The sequence below is a fragment of the Podarcis melisellensis genome (assembly GCF_964234715.1).
Source record: "Podarcis melisellensis genome assembly, chromosome: 1".
Lineage (NCBI taxonomy): Eukaryota > Metazoa > Chordata > Lepidosauria > Squamata > Lacertidae > Podarcis > Podarcis melisellensis.
Genome location: NC_138528.1, coordinates 70016021 through 70034578, shown reverse-complemented (window position 1 = coordinate 70034578; position 18558 = coordinate 70016021). Strand labels below are relative to the sequence as shown.

The 18558-nt window shown below is 40.7% G+C and overlaps 1 long non-coding RNA gene across 1 annotated transcript in view; it reads left to right on the top strand.

The window, feature by feature from the left end:
- Positions 1 to 14734, top strand: part of LOC309378189 — a 64260-nt gene extending 49526 nt beyond the window's left edge. Inside the window, exon 4 of the long non-coding RNA XR_014171848.1 lies at positions 14572 to 14734. This is a non-coding gene — a long non-coding RNA (uncharacterized lncRNA). The remainder of the gene's footprint in view (positions 1 to 14571) is intronic.
- The last annotated feature ends 3824 nt before the right edge of the window (positions 14735 to 18558 follow it).

Here is an 18558-nt window from a genome sequence, read left to right as displayed (position 1 = left end):
TCTCTAGCAGAAGAATTGCTTAGTGAGTCTGATTCTTAAGGGTTTGCTGTTTTTTTAAGAAAAAAAAGTTCATCACGTGGCCCTAAGGTTATTTATTAAATAATTGTGCAATTAATCCAGTAACCATTATGTGAACACTTGTTTAATCAAAGCAAAGGAAACTAGGATTTCCCCTCCTGTTCAATACTGTATTGTTTTGAGATCGCTCATCACATCAAAGTAAACTTTCCAGTAGAAAACACATTTTCAAGTTACACAAATGCACAAAGTATTAGTAACAGCAGTTTAGCAGTTCTCTGCTAAACATGTATTTCCTTTACATCACTATTTTCCTGTCAACAGTCTCCCTTAAGTCTCTGCACTGCCTCCATTTTCACAACTTTCCACATCCTTTCCCCCAAGCAAGTTTAAGCATCCTATCCTTAACATGGCGGCCATTGTGTGGACACTGGAGTTACACTGTTTCTGTACAGCAGGTCAGATACCTCATACGTAAAGAAAAGCTTTAGTTATACTGTGGAAAATATGCAATCCAAATGGTAAACCATAGCTGCCTGTTGGTTTTTTTGAGGGGAGGGGGGTGGCTTTCAACTCATCCTTTCTTGTCCTTTCTCCCTCTCTTGCTTCAGAACAGCATCTTTCTCTCTCTTCATTGGACCTCCTTCAAGTCTCTCCTCAAGACCCACCTTGGGCCCCTATATCAGCATATTCTCATCTCCCCTGCCACATCCCCACTCCCAATTCTTTAATCATAGCATCCCACATCCAGCAGCATCTAACGTAAATGCTATATTCTGTGGGTAGCGTCTGTGTCTTTCCTGTGTAATGTCTAGTATTTGAAAACCAGGGACAGGTATTTAAACCCAGATGTTTAGAAAGTCGGTGTGAGTTTTAATCTGTTTTAGTCTATTGTTATTTTAACTTTTCAAATTATTTTTGCTGATTTTTCTTACTGATAATTTTATTGTTTTGTGTTTTTTTGCAAACCGCTCTGAGCCCCCCCCCCCTGAATCAAGCAAACATTGAAGTGCTTCTTGATGTGTTTCATCCATGAAAGGGGCTCCATGCATACTTGTGACAGTATTGTGTTCAGAGTTCCAGATCTTGTTCATGCCTATGCACATCTAGCTCTGAACTTGTAAGATATCTACATTCAATGAGCATCCATGTTCAGACGCCCATACTTAGATGTCCAGTCTCAGTGAGTATAATGTTAAAAGGAATGGGGCCAACAACATTACCCCATTTCCTCTTCTAGCTCTTCATCCTCTTCCTGTGAATGGGACACATGTTGGCAGGTATAGAATCAAGGGGTGCCCATGCAGTTCCAACTTATCAGCAGCCACAGTCCCATAGTCCCTACGGGAGGACAGTTTGCAAGTATATAGCCAATCTCGGTTCCTGTTTATTATTAATGTGTATTTCCAATAAACTCTGAAAAGTTTCCTTACAAGTACAATGCCAATATGAGCACATTGTGCAATCAAAATGGCACTGGGACTGCAAATAATTCCAGCCTTAGAAAACTTTCTTGGAAGGTTCATATGAATGCTGTAGAGCAGCCAATTGTATAGTCTTTTGCTGGAATACATTCAGGATTATGGCAAAAACCAGTGTTGTGACTAGTAATTCTGCAATGGAGGCAGGAGGCTCCTACAGTGGTGAACTACCCTTTTATGCTGCTCGGAGCTAAAAAGGCTTTGGGTTGGAAGCCAGAGCAAAGTCCCAACAAGAAGCAACTTTTCCTTCTCAGTGCTTTGTCTCCTGTCAAACGGTAGCATTAAGATACACTTTTCAATTTTATTTTGGAGCAAGGGATACCTCATAATGGAGGGGGTTGGAAGGGTGGCTTCATGAGTTTGTTCCCTGAGCTCATTTGATGTTGAGTCCACCCCCTGCCCTTGAAGTTATGTGCTCAGTCTGGTACAAGACCCTCTTCCTAAACTAATCCTTGTGATGCAGGAATGCTGTTGGGAAGCCTCACAGCAGACATCATAAGCCATGGGTGACTTCTGATACGCAGTTTCCAACTTTCCTGGTTTACGGCTTGAGCCACATGTCTAATGTCAATGGATGATTCTGAGTATGCTTGGAACCCTTCACTGGTGCCAGAAAACTGAAAAATTAAGGACTAGGACTCAGCACCTATCAGTCCCCCTTTCCTTCACCCTACAGGATAAGTTTTGGAAGGAGGGAAACTAGCAATTACAGTGACTAACAGTGGCTTGAGCTCTGTCTGAAGTTTTGGAATGACCTCAGGCTTTCACACTGACAATTCTTAGGCAAAATACCTGAAAAAAACTGAGGGGAAAGCCAAAAGAGTTTGTGTGTTTATATAAAATGAATGCCATATGCATATGTCCATGGAGGCGCAGGTTAATCCTGTGTCCACGGCAGCTGTCTACCAGCTCCACCTGGTACGCAGGCTAAGTCCCTACCTGCCCACGGACTGTCCTGCCAGAGTGGTGCATGCTCTAGTTATCTCCCGCTTGGACTACTGCAACACGCTCTACGTGGGGCTACCTTTGAAGGTGACCTGGAAACTGCAATTAATCCAGAATGCGGCAGCTAAACTGGTGTCTGGGAGAGGCTGCCGGGACCACATAACACCGGTTCTGAGAGATCTGCATTGGCTCCCAGTACGTTTCCGAGCACAATTCAAAGTGTTGGTGCTGAGATTTAAAGCCCTAAATGGCCTTGGTCCTGTATACCTGAAGGAGTGTCTCCACCCCCACTGTTCAGCCCCCCACTGTTCAGCCTGGACACTGAGATGGCCTTCTGGAGGTTCCCTCACTGTGAGAAGTAAGGTTACAGAGAACCAGACAGAGGGCCTTCTCGGTAGTGGTGCCCACCCTGTGGAACACCCTCCCTTCAGATGTGAAGGAAATAAGCAGCTATCCTATCTTTAAAAGACATCTGAAGGCAGCCCTGTTCAGGGAAGTTTTTAATATTTAACGCTGTACTGTTTTTAACACTTGATTGGGAGCCACCCAGAGTGGCTGGGGAAACTCAGCCAGATGGGCAGGGTATAAATAATAATAATAATAATAATTATTATTATTATTATTATTATTATTATTATTATTATTATTATTATTATTTCAATAAGGAGAATAAAGTTTCTGAGGGGGCTTCTGCCCTTCCCTGAGCTCCACAAGATTTTGCTTACAGGAAAATTCAATGTAAATTTGGAGATATATTTGCTGGCCACTGATCCCCCATTTCTGTTGTGGAGACACAGTTCTTTGGAAGTGCTTGGGAAATGAGTGTACATACTGAGGGCAGTACTGACTATTCCAGCTGTTCCACTTTATTTTTTACTCCATAGATTCCTTGCTCCTCCACATGCATGAAACAACCTGAACTAAAGTATTCACTGCTGGTCAGTATTAGCCACTAAAGTGGAAAAATGGATAGGAAAGACCGGACTGAACCTGAATCACATATCTAAAATATATGAAACATCGATGAAAGAGACCTTAAAAAAACCTTAGCTATTTGAATTATTAAAAAATCCTAGGAAAAGCACTGAACAGATACTTTGAATATGTAATTGAACTTAATGCCCCAAATAAGAAAGAAAAGCACTGGGGCTGTTAACATCAAAGCTCACATTAAAAAATGTAGGCTTTACAACTGATAAGCTCCTTCTCGAAAAAGAAAGGATCAGAAAAATCTCCATATTTCAGTGTCACTTGAGTAAAACTGACTTGATAAAAGCAAATATGTGAAGAAAGAAAAGGCAAGGCAGGAGAAGGGGGTGTCAGGTTCCAGCTCCCAGCAATATCATACCATGTAAAGTCTTTAAGTAGTGAACTTCGTTAAAAAGTAAGTATTTCTCAGGCAGTTAACAAATGAGATTCCCCCCCTGCCCAGCCTCCATAGGCTCTGGTTGGGATGCTGGCACCCTCTATATCAAAGCAAAATAAGTAAAAGTTAGCCTGGTAGAAATACTCTTTAGATAAGTTTTGGCTCCAAAGCACAAGCGGTTAATGTCCTTTTCTCTGGTGGATGATTTTATATTATTTCACAAAAGGCATACTCTTAATGATTCACAAAGGGAGCCAGCTTGATATCCAAGTGATACGATGATGAATAAAATATATTTCTTTTCAAAAGTAGCAAAATTAGCTACGAAAAAAAAACTGAGCTGGTGGTTGTCCTAATGATTCCTTCAGTCAAAAGTGAGCAACATGGCCCATGGGTTCAACAGAGTTGTGATGTGGCTTGTTGTGTCCCCCGACTTCTTGTTATAATTCTGAGATACTTTAACAAAAAATAAAAACCACACGCATTAAAAGTGTTTCTGTCACTCATGGTTGTGGAGATAAGCTCAAAAATGTGAAGGTAATATAAAGAATGCTGCAGTTGTAAATGGAACTATGAATATGGGGTTGGTTTGGAATAACGTTTATTTCCGGGTTGACAATTCATATGCAGATGTACTCATAGTAAAGCAGCCTTGTCTCATATGAACTGTGGTGCCCTCACTATTTTTTCAATTCTGTCAACTGTTCATTTCCATCAAAGGACATGAATGTTTTTGCTTATGCCTGTATTACACGCATTCACACTGCATCATAGGTTGTTGTAGTCTTAACACTGTGCAAATGTTCATTGTTCTTGCACATGTGCATATTTCTCTCTGTTTTGCCTGGTCTGCCTCCATCCTGGATAAGAGTTAGCACCCTCTCTTCAACCATCTTCACAAGTGCAGTGACTGTGGGTTGGAGGCTGCTGTTATGCAAGTCAAATGGGTGCTGGAATCTGTAGCTTCATGGGATTGCACCCTCTGCTACATGGAAACCAAACTGTTCAGGGCAACACTTTGGATAGTGTTTGGAAACAAACTGACTCCCTAGTACAGATCTCCAATACACTAGGGGGTATAAGATAGCTATCATGACTAGTAGTCATTGGAAACCTTATCCTCCATAAATTTCCATGGAGATCTTTAAGAACTAGTGGGATCTAACCGCTGCAGTGCTTTGCTGTCAATATCCAATATCCCAGTTGCTGCATTCTGAACCAGCTGGTGTCTCCATACATTTTTGAGAACTACACAAGGAGGTGCTTTCTACACTGTTCTGCATGTTGTAAAATCTATGCATCTGCAATGCCAAGTGCCCACCCACATGGTCACCACCACACTGGTGAATCAGGCCTCATGAACAAGAAGTTGTTTCCTTGTTTTGTAAAGGCCTGACTGAAAACCTTTAAGATAAAGGAAAGAAGAATACGACATGTAGCTTTGCATTGTAGGTAGAATTTTTTTGTTTTGCTTTCTACAATGAGAAACATAGACGGTAACTCAAACACCGAGAGATCTATTTACGCTTCCGAACAAACAGTTTATAAAGTCTATTATATACAGATGTCTAAATATTTTGAAAATGTTTGCTTATTGGACGTGAAATGAAGCTACCTGTTTTTATTTGAAAAATTTCCCCTTGGAGTTTGCATGTAAAACTAAAATCACTTGTTAGCTGACACAGTGCGGCAAATGAGGCTTATTTACAGAGTATATGAAGTGCCTGGGCTTATGTTTGGATCCTGGAAAGCAATACATTTGAATTTTCATTAGACGATTCCCTTTTTGCAAGAAGGGGGGAAAAGTGATTCATTGTATAAAAAGAGTAGTAAGTGGCTTACTCTCGGTCTTTGTCAAGAGACAACTGGCAAATTGCGGGCTGCATAATATTTCTGGGACTCGACTTGTATCTGGAAATTGACTGCTTTGCAAGCAGTTTAATCAACAGGGCAAATAATCTGTACAAAACAATCCTCAAAACAGTCCGGAATTTGGCACAGCTAATTGGAATTGTGCGTGTGCTTTTGCTAGACCACAGTCCCAAGATATTTTCCTGCATCTGATGAAGTGAAGTGTCGTCCACAAAAGTTTATGCCATAATAATTTTATCAGGGTGAAATCCAGTGGTGTCTGCATGTGAATGGAACAGACTTCTGCTCCTATAACTGGGCTTCCTTTCATCCTCCCTGCAGCCCCTGTGCAGCCCAAAATGTGCTAGAGAGAGAGAGAGAGAGAGAGAGAGAGAGAGAGAGAGAGAGAGAGAGAGAGAGAAGACCAGTCCATTAGGACAAATGGGCACTACCTCACCAACCTCAGTCTATCCTCAGCCACCCCCATCTCCCCAGCTTCATACACAACCAGTCTAGGGGGGTCAGCTTGATGCTGGCTGTCAGCTTCCTCCTTCCTATTCTGAGTGTTGTTCTTGCAGAATGCAGCAGAGATGAGGATGGGGACAAAACCATAATTAATTGGTTCTGCCTGCCATTGGCTGTGGTTTCACCTGTTATTTGCTCTGATCAGACCTACTGTTGGCTTCCTGCCTTAAGCTCTTACAGTCCCAATGGATACCAGCCACCATAGAGATATGGTGGATCCTCAAGGCAAGGCTGGTTTGCTTTGTGTCATTAATTATCTCAATAATTTGCTTTTTGCAGGCCCTGCCAATTAAGGACAATATTTGCCCTTAATACATTAATTTAAGGAATCAACAGATTATATTGGCTTCCTCTTAGCTGTGGAGAAAATGAAGGTGCCAGCCACCAATTTGACATGGTGACTGAGACTGGTTGCCTCCCTTAGAGTACGTTGCTGACCTCCAGAAAGAGACTGGAAAGTTGTTCTAAGGCCAAAGGTGTGACTCTCAGGCAGCTTCAGAAACTAGTGAGGGACTTTACTTCTGCCTGTGAGGTGGTGGCTGCTTGGTATGCCTTTCTACACAGGCGTTGAGACACGAGATAGTGTGTTACTGCTGATCATCTTCACAGGGTGCAGCTCACATGAGAGCCAACATGCTTATGTGAAGGTGCACTTTACAGTTCAATTGCATTTCTATCTGGAGGAGTACCTTATTGCTCAAGGCTGAACTGCTCACAAATGCTACTGCTGGAATTGGTTTGAGGGGCATTTCCCAAGAGGCATTGGTGGGCAGAACACTAACTCGAAAGTTGGGTTTCTCAAGAGTCAACTCAAAGCCTGACTTTTCCCAAACTGCTCCCTATCGTGGTAGCTTTTGGAAAGAGAAGTTTCGCAATGCGTCCATTCAGTTTTGGGATCTTAACCTGTGCATGGTGCACATTACTAGTTATTCGTCTTCACAGTCAGGATATCTGGCAATTAAAGACTTGGATTCTTAATTTCATGATTGTTTGGTCTGAGATGCTGGAATACCATTTTTTATGTAGAGCCCACCATCCTAACCATATTGAAATGGCTAGGAGGTGAGTCAACAGGGATGTGTACAATTGTCTGTTGGGCTTATATTTTCCAGTGTGGGAATTGGATATGATGCACTGACCTTCTTGTGCACTTCTCTACTGAAGGCTCTGACCTTTATCTGAGAGATCTGTTGCAAAGCTCTTCTTTCAACACAGTGAGTGACCCTCATCCCATTCATGACTTGTATCTTCATTATGATGGGTAATTGAGCATTTCAGAATCATGAGCAATTTCTAATGTACTTTATCTGTCTCTACTACTGCAATACACAAAGCGAATCTCGTGGCTATTAGCCCCACTCCTTCTTCACACATTACAAACAAAACATGAAAACCAGAAAAGTGAATGAAATGCTTTGATTTTTATCAGAAAGCAATGTATAAGAAAGCAATGCAATAGTTTAAATGGTTGCATGTTCTACCCTTTGGCATGGGAAGAAACAGAGACGGTTGTTTCAGTTTCATCCATTTAGCTTTATTTTAAAATGACATGAGAGTTAACCTTCTTTTATGGGGGATCTGGCCTGCTTTATTTGCGTTCCAACATCAAAAGGGGTCTGTTTCTAGGAAAATATGGTAGCTGAACAAATTGTTAATTTTCCATTATGCTTAAGGTTAAGCTGCATCTTTCTTTTGACATTTCTATTAGAAGCCCTAATTAAAGGCAAATTCCTATGTATCCTACTGAGACTTCAACAGGGCTCAGGAATAAGGAGCTCATTGTGATGTTTGAAAATAGCTTGTTTGTCCGAAAGCCATAAAACTGGTTACTAATTGCATTTGGCAAAGTACAGTCAAGAATATGTGGGTGAATGACTGCATATGCTACCTTGATGCCATTACAAAAACTGACCTGGAAGAAAAATGCTGATCTAACTAAGGCTTGGTGCCCATATTATTATTAAACAAAAGGTGATGCTCAAAGATGAAGTGGACGTGAGACTTCACACCTGTGGACACTTTCTTAGAAGTAGATTCTCTTGAACTCTGTGGGGCATACTTCCAAGCAAACAAGCATCAGACTGGGTTGTTCCATTTAAGAAGGAATATGAGTTATGATTCCTGTCTCCAAACTCACCAAATGCCTAGAACTCCATCAATAAATCCAATGTATAAAGAACTTAAACAATAAGTGGTTGTGTGAGAGTTAAATTGGCAAAGAGGTGCAGTATTGTGTTCTGCAGCAGTCCACACAGAGTAATATGTTTATTTAGGGCAGGCCTCCTCTCTCTCCACCATGTTGTGGCCTCATTTTCAGGCCAGAAAAGGGTGGTGTCCAGAAACTACTGCTAGTGCAAAATGCAGCAGCTAGGGTCCTGAGTGGAGTGTGCATTAGCTTTGTTGTTGTTTAGTTGTTTAGTCATGTCCAACTCTTTGTGACCCCATGGACCAGGGCACGCCAGGCACTCCTGTCTTCCACTGCCTCCCGCAGTTTGGTCAAATGCAGTTTGGTAGCTTAAAGAACATTGTCCAACGATCTTGTCCTATGTCGTCCCCTTCTTGTGCTCTCAATCTTTCCCAGCATCAGGGTCTTTTCCAGGGAGTCTTCTCTTTTCATGCGTTAGCTACACTGTTCTTAATAGTGCAGCTTGGGTGGGCTGCCAATATGCTACCACACCCGGCTGAAGCTTTTAGTTTTGACCTACAGAGCTTTAAGCAACTTGGGACCAGGTTGCATGAAGAAGCACCTTTCATCCTATTGCCCTGCCTGGTTACTCACATTGTTGATTGATGTTCTGTTGGAAACTCTGGTAGCACCAGTAAATTTCACCTCATACCTTGACAAAGCTCTGCATCTACCTCTGCTGAAAGTTTCTTTTGAGAAGTTTCAGCTCTTCCCTGGTTAAGCTACTCTAATCTTTTCAGTAGTGAAGTACAATTTTTGCCTTATGTGTTTTGGTTATTCTATACATTATATAAATAAATAAATAAATAAATAAATAAATAAATAAATAAATAGAGGGACAACTGACCACTGCAGCAGAGTTATTTCTGGAAGGAAGGGAGATCATTAGCATCATACCTTTTTTGTATCTTTTATAAAATTTTGATGGGGTACTTTAGTCATGATTGCACATCAGGACAGAGGAAGCAGAACAGAATAAGCTAGACTTCCCCAAACTGATGTCCTCCAGACTTTCCCATCATACCTGACCACTGGCCATGCTGGCTGGAGCTGATAGGAGTTGAGGTCCAAAATATCAGAAGGGCACTTGGTTGGGAAAAGCTATGACAAACTATTAACTTCTCTTCCTTGGACTTCTCTGATTTGCCCCGTCTCTCCTAGTTGGGGAATAACCTCCCAATGGGAGTTTGCACATCTTTCTTTGGGGGCATGTTTGGAAGACTGTCTTAGGCTGTTGCAGCAGCAGAAACAACTAAAGGGTCCAGCAGCACAATTTATGTTAACAAATCAATTATTCATCTTGTTTCCCTTCTTTTCCGGTCATGTGAAAAAGATTAAAATGTGGTATGAGCACAAAGCTATCAAAGCCATGCACAAACCATCCATCAACACTCCCAGGGAAAGGTGATGCTGGCAAATTATCTGGGCGATTACTGTTTACCAAATAAGTAAGAAAATGCAAAATAATGTACTGTATTTTATAATCTCAGACCCTTCAAGTGTTCCTTTTTTCCAGGGACAATCCTGGATTTACAGAAGCTGTCCCAGTTTCTGATTTATGCTGGAATATCCCACTTTTTCTTAGGACGTCCCTATTTTTATTGGAGGAATGCTGGAGGGTATGGAGGTATGTGACGTTCGTTAATGTTTAGGGTAGGCGGAGTGTAAATAGTAAATTATCATCATCATCATTAAATAGGATGTCCCTATTTTCACTGGAGAAATGTTGGATGGTATATAAACTTTTGAAATTGTCTGGTTGTGTTCTTTTTTTAACAAAAGAAGATAGGCATGTTTGACACTGAAGAAGTTTGGGAATTTGTCTGGCTTCCTGTTACTAAGAGGGGATCTGGCAATCAGTATCAAACAGCTGCTCAAGCTACTCTGATGCAGAATAAGTATCCAGAGTAGGTTTTTTATTTGGGTCGATGACAGAAAGAGGAAAGATTGGTTTCAGAAGGAATAACAAACATTTCCTCAGACTTCCAGATCTTGCATAATTGAGGAAAAGAGAACCAAAAGGGACTATTTATCTGTGTTTGACATTGTTTGAACAATGTGTTATATTTATTACGGGGGTGAAATAACCCCCCATTTCTTTTTTCATTGGGCTTCCTTTTTCACTCTGCCCTCAATTCTGGTTTAACCAGGAGATTTTTCTTCCGTTAGATTTCATTTCTTTTGCAGACTCTTCCCAGCTCTGCATTACCACTGTGCATGTGTGCATTGATGAAACATTTTAAGAAAGTAGTCTTGACGTGATGGTATTACAAAGGGTGAGGAATTTGGGGAGGAAGGTGTCCACATTCCAGGGCAAACTCACTTGATTTGCAGCTTCTGGATTAATATTTAGATTGGAATGTGGCTTGTTCCAAAATTTATACTGCTGCCAAGTTCTATGAGGTGGCCTGAGGGCTGTCTTTAATATTTCTCCCTTTCTCCTTTATACTTATTTATTTGCTTGTTTGTTTTTTTATAAGATTTAGCTGCTTGGTGCAACTAGAAAGCACAGCAGCTACCGCAAGGGTTGAGAAGAAGCCAGAAATGCCCTGGAGAGGGATGACATGCAAGGAGATTGTATGCAAGTAACAGTGGGACGCAGGTGGCGCTGTGGGTTAAACCACAGAGCCTAGGACTTGCCGATCAGAAGGTTGGTGGTTCGAATCCCTGCGACGGGGTGAGCTCCTGTTGCTCGGTCCCTGCTCCTGCCAACCTAGCAGTTCAAAAGCACGTCAAAGTGCAAGTAGATAAATAGGTACCGCTCCGGCGGGAAGGTAAACGGTGTTTCTGTACGCTGCTCTGGTTCACCAGAAGCGGCTTAGTCATGCTGGCCACATGACCTGGAAGCTGTACGCCGGCTCCCTCGGCCAATAAAGCGAGATGAGCGCCGCAACCCCAGAGTCGGTCACGACTGGACCTAATGGTCAGGGGTCCCTTTACCTTTACCTTTAACAGTGGGGACAGCCATCTTTTTTCTATACAATGCCTGAGTTCTTGTAAAACATCTTTTAAAGAAGGCAGATCACCTCATAAGTACCTTGTGTTCTGTCTGGCTCATGCTGGCAGGGCAGAAAAGAGAACAGAGCAGCATTCCTTTGCTCCTCCATCTTTTCCTGCCCCAGTCTATCCAAGGACATTTCATTCAACAACATCCATCCATGAGAATGATGTGGCAGAAATACTGTATGCCACTTCTAGCATAGATGGATTTAGGAGCGCGTGATCAGTTCAGTCGCACTGGGCATGGAGCCTTGGGGGTGTTGTGGGGGCACCACAACTATGATGCAAAATGGAAGGTAATATAGGGTTACCACATTTCAAAAAGTGAGAATCCGGACAGAAAAGTTGCTGAACTTTTTGCTTTTTTCAGTCAAAGTTGCTGAGCTTTTTTTTGCCATACATCCAAATTTTCCAAGACATTTCAGCGATTTCTGCCCAGACACTGCTTCTGATTGTCAGTTATATCCAGGGAATTCTGGATGTATGCCAACTGTAGAGGTGGGTGGGTATGGCATTGTTATGTACTGAATTGAATAGGATCCAAACTGCAGCCGTCTGATTGGTCCTAGAACAATAGGATCCAAAAGACAGCAGTCTGATTGGTCCTAGAACAATAGGATTCAGAATGCAGCAGTCTGATTGGTCCTAGAACAATGCAGCAGTATGATTAGTTGGCAGGAAGCACCCAATCATGCTCCAGATTGAAGTGAATCCACAACCTGATTGGCTTACAGTAGAATTCTGGAATTAGCCAATCATGTGCAGCCCATTGTGTAAATAATGTATATAAAGCAGATACTTTGAGGGGACTTTCATTCATTCCTCCTCACCACTATGAGCTGAATAAAGAGCATGAAATCACCATGCGACTCTGAGTATATTTCAGGCATCATACAGGGTGCACTGAAATTTGAGACCCCAAGATCCGTCACAGCCTCCAGGGTTACTATAGTTGTCTCACTAGGTTGGAGGCCTGGGAAAGCTATGGATTCTTTGGATTCTCCCAGTCGATCTTGTCACATCACAGATACACTCTCAGTGTCAGGTAAAAGGGCAGGTGAAACTGGCTGACCTCTCCCTCTCAACCAGACTCTCACTTTTTGAACCTGTACTACTAAGCCCTTTTTCTGTTCCAGCAGCCGGGCAGTTACATTTAAAATACTTCTAAAAGCCTCATACTTAATGGTGCGCATCCTGAACCAGAGTATATAATACAGTGGTACCTGTGGTTAAGAACTTAATTCATTCCGGAGGTCTGCTCTTAACCTGAAACCGTTCTTAACCTGAGGTACCACTTTAGCTAATGGGGCCTCCCGCTGCTGCCACGCTGCCGCCGTGCGATTTCTGTTCTCACCCTGAAGCAAAGTTCTTAACCTGAGGTACTGTTTCTGGGTTAGTGGAGTCTGTAACCTGAAGCGTTTGTAACCCGAAGCATTTGTAACCTGAGGTACCACTGTACCAAGGTTTAATACTTAAAATAGTACCAGAGACGCCCCTATGATCATTATATATGATTTTCTAAGCCTACATAAGCTTGTTGCTAATTTAGCTTATTGCTGAAGCATGTTGACACAAAATTAAGCCTAACACCAGCACACACCTCATTCAACTTCCAACGATGCTGATGTTCTGATGTCACTAAGGCAAGGGCTGCAGGGGTTTCTTCAATTGTGCGGAAAGGCCTTGTGGATCGGATCTCTGAGGTCAAACTACCCTTGGAGGGGGAGATCTGAAACATCCTTTGCTCCCTAGGATGCCCTCCCATCGACCACAGGATTGAAGGGCTGGTCTCATTTTTTCTCATTCCACACTGTAGTAGTGTATGGCAGAAAACAGTCGTTCTTTGAATGGGTGGCATGTAGAAGATCATCCTTGGATTCAATCCAGGCTATTATAAATAAAGACATTTAGGAAAATGCATTTACAACTGATTTCTAGAAAGCAGCAAGCGAATAACAAAAACAGGCCACTTGATATTTAAGGTTATCAGTAGTGCTCATATGTCTCTCAGTCTTTTCTCTGCCATCTGCAGGCAAAGAAGAGCGTCTGGGTTTCACCTCTATGTTGTAGAGAAGGCTGGTGAGAGCTCAATTAAGCAGGATTGACTTCTAACCCTAGCCACTCTTGGCAGCCTGAGACTGTGACATCCTGTGGATCCAGCCTCACAGGGTCCCATGTGACCTTGTTGTCACCAGCCAATACTCTCATAACTTAGTTAGTATTGTTTCCTTAAGTCTCACAACCCTTGACTCTGCAACTATAAGTGCAAGAGGAGGCATGCATGATTATAAACAGACAGAGAAAGACAAACCCACTGGATGCTTTGTCATGAGCCTGGCCAATTTAATTCTTGACAGTGCTTTCCCTTCATTATGTCAGAAAAAACGAAACTGTCCAGACTCTGGGAAAGAAGAATGGAATGCAAAGGAGCAATGTAGTAGAAGGGATGGCAAAGCACATGAGGCATATGATTCTAAAGCAGAGCTGAAATAATATGACCAATAACGCTACCAGATCCAATGTGCATGTTTCCTTTTTGCAGATAATGGAAGAACTCCAATGGAGGAGGGGCACCACTCTCTATGTAATTGGTTCCATTGCCAAGCTGCTCTTACCATTAAGACATTTCTGCTTATGTTCACCCAAAATCAGCACTCAAGCCTATTCGATCTAGATCAAAAACACACCATACACTTGTACCACTTTAACAATCATGGCTTCCCCTGAAGCATATTGAGAACTGTAGTTTGTTAAGGGTGCTGGGAACTGTAAGATCCGTGAGGGGTCTCCAAATAACTCTCGGCGCCTGGGATTGGGAAGATGAGGGCAAAGCAGCTCTCATTCACGAGCTGAGAACCTATTACTCCCAGCTACGTAATAGGCTGGCAATGAAATTCCATGTTCTGGAAAATAAGTATCTCACTCTTATAGATCTGCATAACAACAATACTCCTCAGCGGCCAATTCATGTGAGATTATTGAGCAACAGCAGGAAGTGCTTAGGCCCCAAAGTTTGAGGCAGGGTCAGGTAGCAGCAACTCTCTAATGCACAATAAAGAGTGTATGATTAAGCAGATAACTGAATCAGTACAGGGAGCAGTTTCCCTTTCTTTCATCCTTGCAGACAGTATTTGTCCCTTTGATCCCTGAACAGATCAAACAAAACCCACTAATCAATTATTTCCCTTTTTGTCTTTCAGATGCTGCCACAGACCTTCAAACACCAACGGCAGATCTCTTCAAGAATTCTTTATTTGTTTGCTTTCCTTACAACGGCATGCCACAAATGGGTGTTTTAAAACCCAGTTTATGATTTCTATTCTTCACAATATTAAAGGTGGGCTTTTTTATTTTAAAGTCAGCATTTGCTCTTCTAAAGTCTACCCTGCTAAAGAAAAATATATCTGATTATATATACTGTATATATTATCTATCTAATATATCTATATCAATATCATATTAGTAGTATCTTCTTCCTCTGGTTGCTTGCTCTCTTTCATTAGACATGGGAAAATTCATGCCATCTCAGTTTGGAAATGGGCTCAGGAAAGTAATATTTTGGCGAATATATTTCAAGAAATGAAACATTTCCTAAAAAAATAAAGAAATTGGAAAATATATTATGATTATTTCATTAAATTGTTTAGTCAACCTTCTCACAAAGATTCAAGGTGACTTACAGAAACATACAAATTATGCATCTTTTTAAAAACAATAAAATGGCAGTTTTTTTCCATACAATATTAAAACCACCCAGCCCCATAAAAATTCTCAAAATCAACACAACAAACAGATCAATAAAAAAAATCCTAAGGAATAAATACATTAACCATCAAAATGCATGTGAATAAAGTTTTAACCTGGCACTGGTTTTGGTGCCAGATGGCTCTCATGGGAACAATATTCCATACCTGTGATGCCACAACTGAAAGGCGTTTTCTTGTTCCCCAAATCAATTTCAATATGTGAATCCTGTCGCACCTCCATAACATCCTCAGGACCACCATGGGTATTCCATGCCTCCCTTTCCCCTTCAGAAGTGCCCATACTCTTAGGCTTCTCCTAAACAAAAAGCTTTGCCTTCATTGCTGGACTCTGCCATTAACAAATATCGTTATTTTGCTTCAGAGATCTTAATATGTGGGGAACAACTTGCTCACCCGGAAATATATTTTGCCCCTTTCCCCCTGGTATTGCCACTGCTTTTGCATCTCTTTTTTATTTTTTTATTTATAATTTTCATATATATATATATATATATATATATATATATATATATATATATGCTTTCGTAGATTTTCACGGGTACAGGAATGCAGGTTTTGGTGTCCTCGGGTGTCTTCCCGTGTAAAAGTTGGGGTGTCTAGGCGACGTTTCGACGAGGTCTCACTCGTCATCTTCAGGCTGGTGCTTTCGGCTTCTTGTTACTGGAACAGAGCAGGATCTCAGTGTTTGAGTTCCTATAAATACTGTTGAGGGGGTGTGGTGTATAGCCTCCAATGTTCTGGGCAGAGAGGAAGTTCCCAGGCTAGTGTGCCTTTTCTTCTTTTGTTCCTTAATTACTTGAGGGATATCTTGAGTGATTTCTTGAGTGATATCCTGAGTACCACTTAGGTGGGTCATCAGAAAAACTCTTCACAAAGTTCAAGAGGTCAAGACACAAAGACTTTAGCAACTAATCCACACCTAATGACCCACCTAAGTGGTACTCAGGATATCACTCAAGAAATCACTCAAGATATCCCTCAAGTAATTAAGGAACAAAAGAAGAAAAGGCACACTAGCCTGGGAACTTCCTCTCTGCCCAGAACATTGGAGGCTATACACCACACCCCCTCAACAGTATTTATAGGAACTCAAACACTGAGATCCTGCTCTGTTCCAGTAACAAGAAGCCGAAAGCACCAGCCTGAAGATGACGAGTGAGACCTCGTCGAAACGTCGCCTAGACACCCCAACTTTTACACGGGAAGACACCCGAGGACACCAAAACCTGCATTCCTGTACCCGTGAAAATCTACGAAAGCAAATATATATATATATATATATATATATATATATATATATATATATATATATATATAAATTATAAATATATATATGTAAAACAACAATTATTCAATCATAATTTTAACATTTCAAACTCCAACTCCCTCCCCCCCTTTTCTGTGGTCCTTACATTTCCTTTCATCCTCCTGCATACTCCAAATTATCTCAACATATTATTTTATATATTTACTCCTGTATATATCCCAGATATATTTTGAAACTGCAGATTTTTACATTAATCCTGTCAATGTCTTAATCTGTTTGCAGTTTGTTTGTAAATACCCAATAAACCATTTATATTCCTTTCTAAAAAAAAAAAAATTATCTTGATTTCTTATTCTCCCGGTAAGTATCCCCATTTTGGTGTAGTCCATTAACTTCTGTATCCATTCTTCCCTCGTTGGGATCTATTATTCCTTCCATTTTTTTTGGCAAATAATATTCTTGCAGCTGTGGTTGCACACATAAATAAATTTCTATAGTGTTTAGGTAGTTCTGATCCCATAATTCCCCAAAGAAAAGCTTCTGGTTTTTAAATAAATGTTATCTTAAACATCTTTTTCAGTTCCTTATGTATCATTTCCCAGTAAGATTTAACCTTATTACACTACCACATATGAAAAAGGTACCTTCTTTCTCTTTATATTTCCAGCACATATTCAATTTGGATTTATACATTTTTGCTACTCTACTAGGTATTAGGTATCATCTATATAATATTTTCATATAGTTTTCTCTTAAAGTATTACATGCTGTGAATTTTATATCCACATTTCATAAATGTGCCCATGCATCCATTTCTATATTATCACCAATATCTATTGCCCAGTATATCACTGAAGATTTCACTTGTTCGTCCTTTGTCTCCCATTCCAATAACATATACATTTTAGATATTTCTTTAACATTACAGTTTAACAGGTCTCTTTCTAGTTGTGATGTTTGTTCCCCAAACTCCCGCTTCATATCCTTTTCAAATACTTCATACAGATTATGATATTGTAACCATGTTGTTAACATCTTAGATAAATTCTGTCTAAAGGTGACACCTCAGGACTTGACTACTCAAATTTTACTTTATTTTAGTGCACCAGGTATGGAACACACTTTCTAAAGGGCAAGGGACATGAATAAGGAAAAAATATTCCCATATTCACAATATTCCCATCAACTCCAGTATCTCTAAATCGTCAGTATCTCCCACAAAACTGCCAGAGTTTATTTACTCTGATTTTACTCAGGGACTGTGCGCACATAAAGAACATTTGAAGCACACACACCTTCAAAGAATTCTGGGCACTGTAGTTTGCTTCCAATGTGCTTTGAAGATTTTGAATGTTCACAGCCTTACTCAATCTATATGCATTTCACCCTATTATACCAGGAGTGAAAAACTAACTACAGACTCATTTCAAACATTAACTTGCCCTATTTTCCATCTTGGCTTTAGTATCCCAAACAATAGCTACAAAGAAAGATCAATATTTCTCCTGTTTTAATCAATATTACTCCCATTTTACACATGAAGACCTGTAATTCCGTGAAAGTTATTAGATTGGCTTCTTTTTATTTGTTTCTAAACAACAACAACAACACATATATGTAAAGGAGATGACACATAAATTAACCCAGTGAGAAATCTTGCTCAGGTGTTAATGCCTATACCAAACTGTGAAGAGTTCCTGAGTTTGTCTCCTTTTTGATAGCTATCAGAGGGCATTACAAATGGAATAAAAAAAAAAACCCACAACAACACCTGAGAGTGAATAATTCTGTCAGAACAAAGTAATAATGTTAGGGGGAAATACTGTAACTTTCAAGCCAATAGTGAGAGCTGCTTCCTCCTCAACTTGTGAATTTGCCTGGGGTATTCCTAAATCACATTTTCATGTTTTGCTCTGGGGGATTTGAGGGACATTGTTTGAAACTTCAGCGATCTCCTTCTGATGTTACTATCACAAAAACTTTTGACTATTATGATTCTGTGTCATCTTTGACCTGAAGCAGTAGCAGCAAGAGTGACAATTCATAATCTGAACAGAGGAACTGCCAGTAAACCAAATTTATGAACACAAGGCCCTTTGATCCGGAGAAATGCCCAAGGGTATTGATGGATGCCTTTGATAAAGGGACTAGCC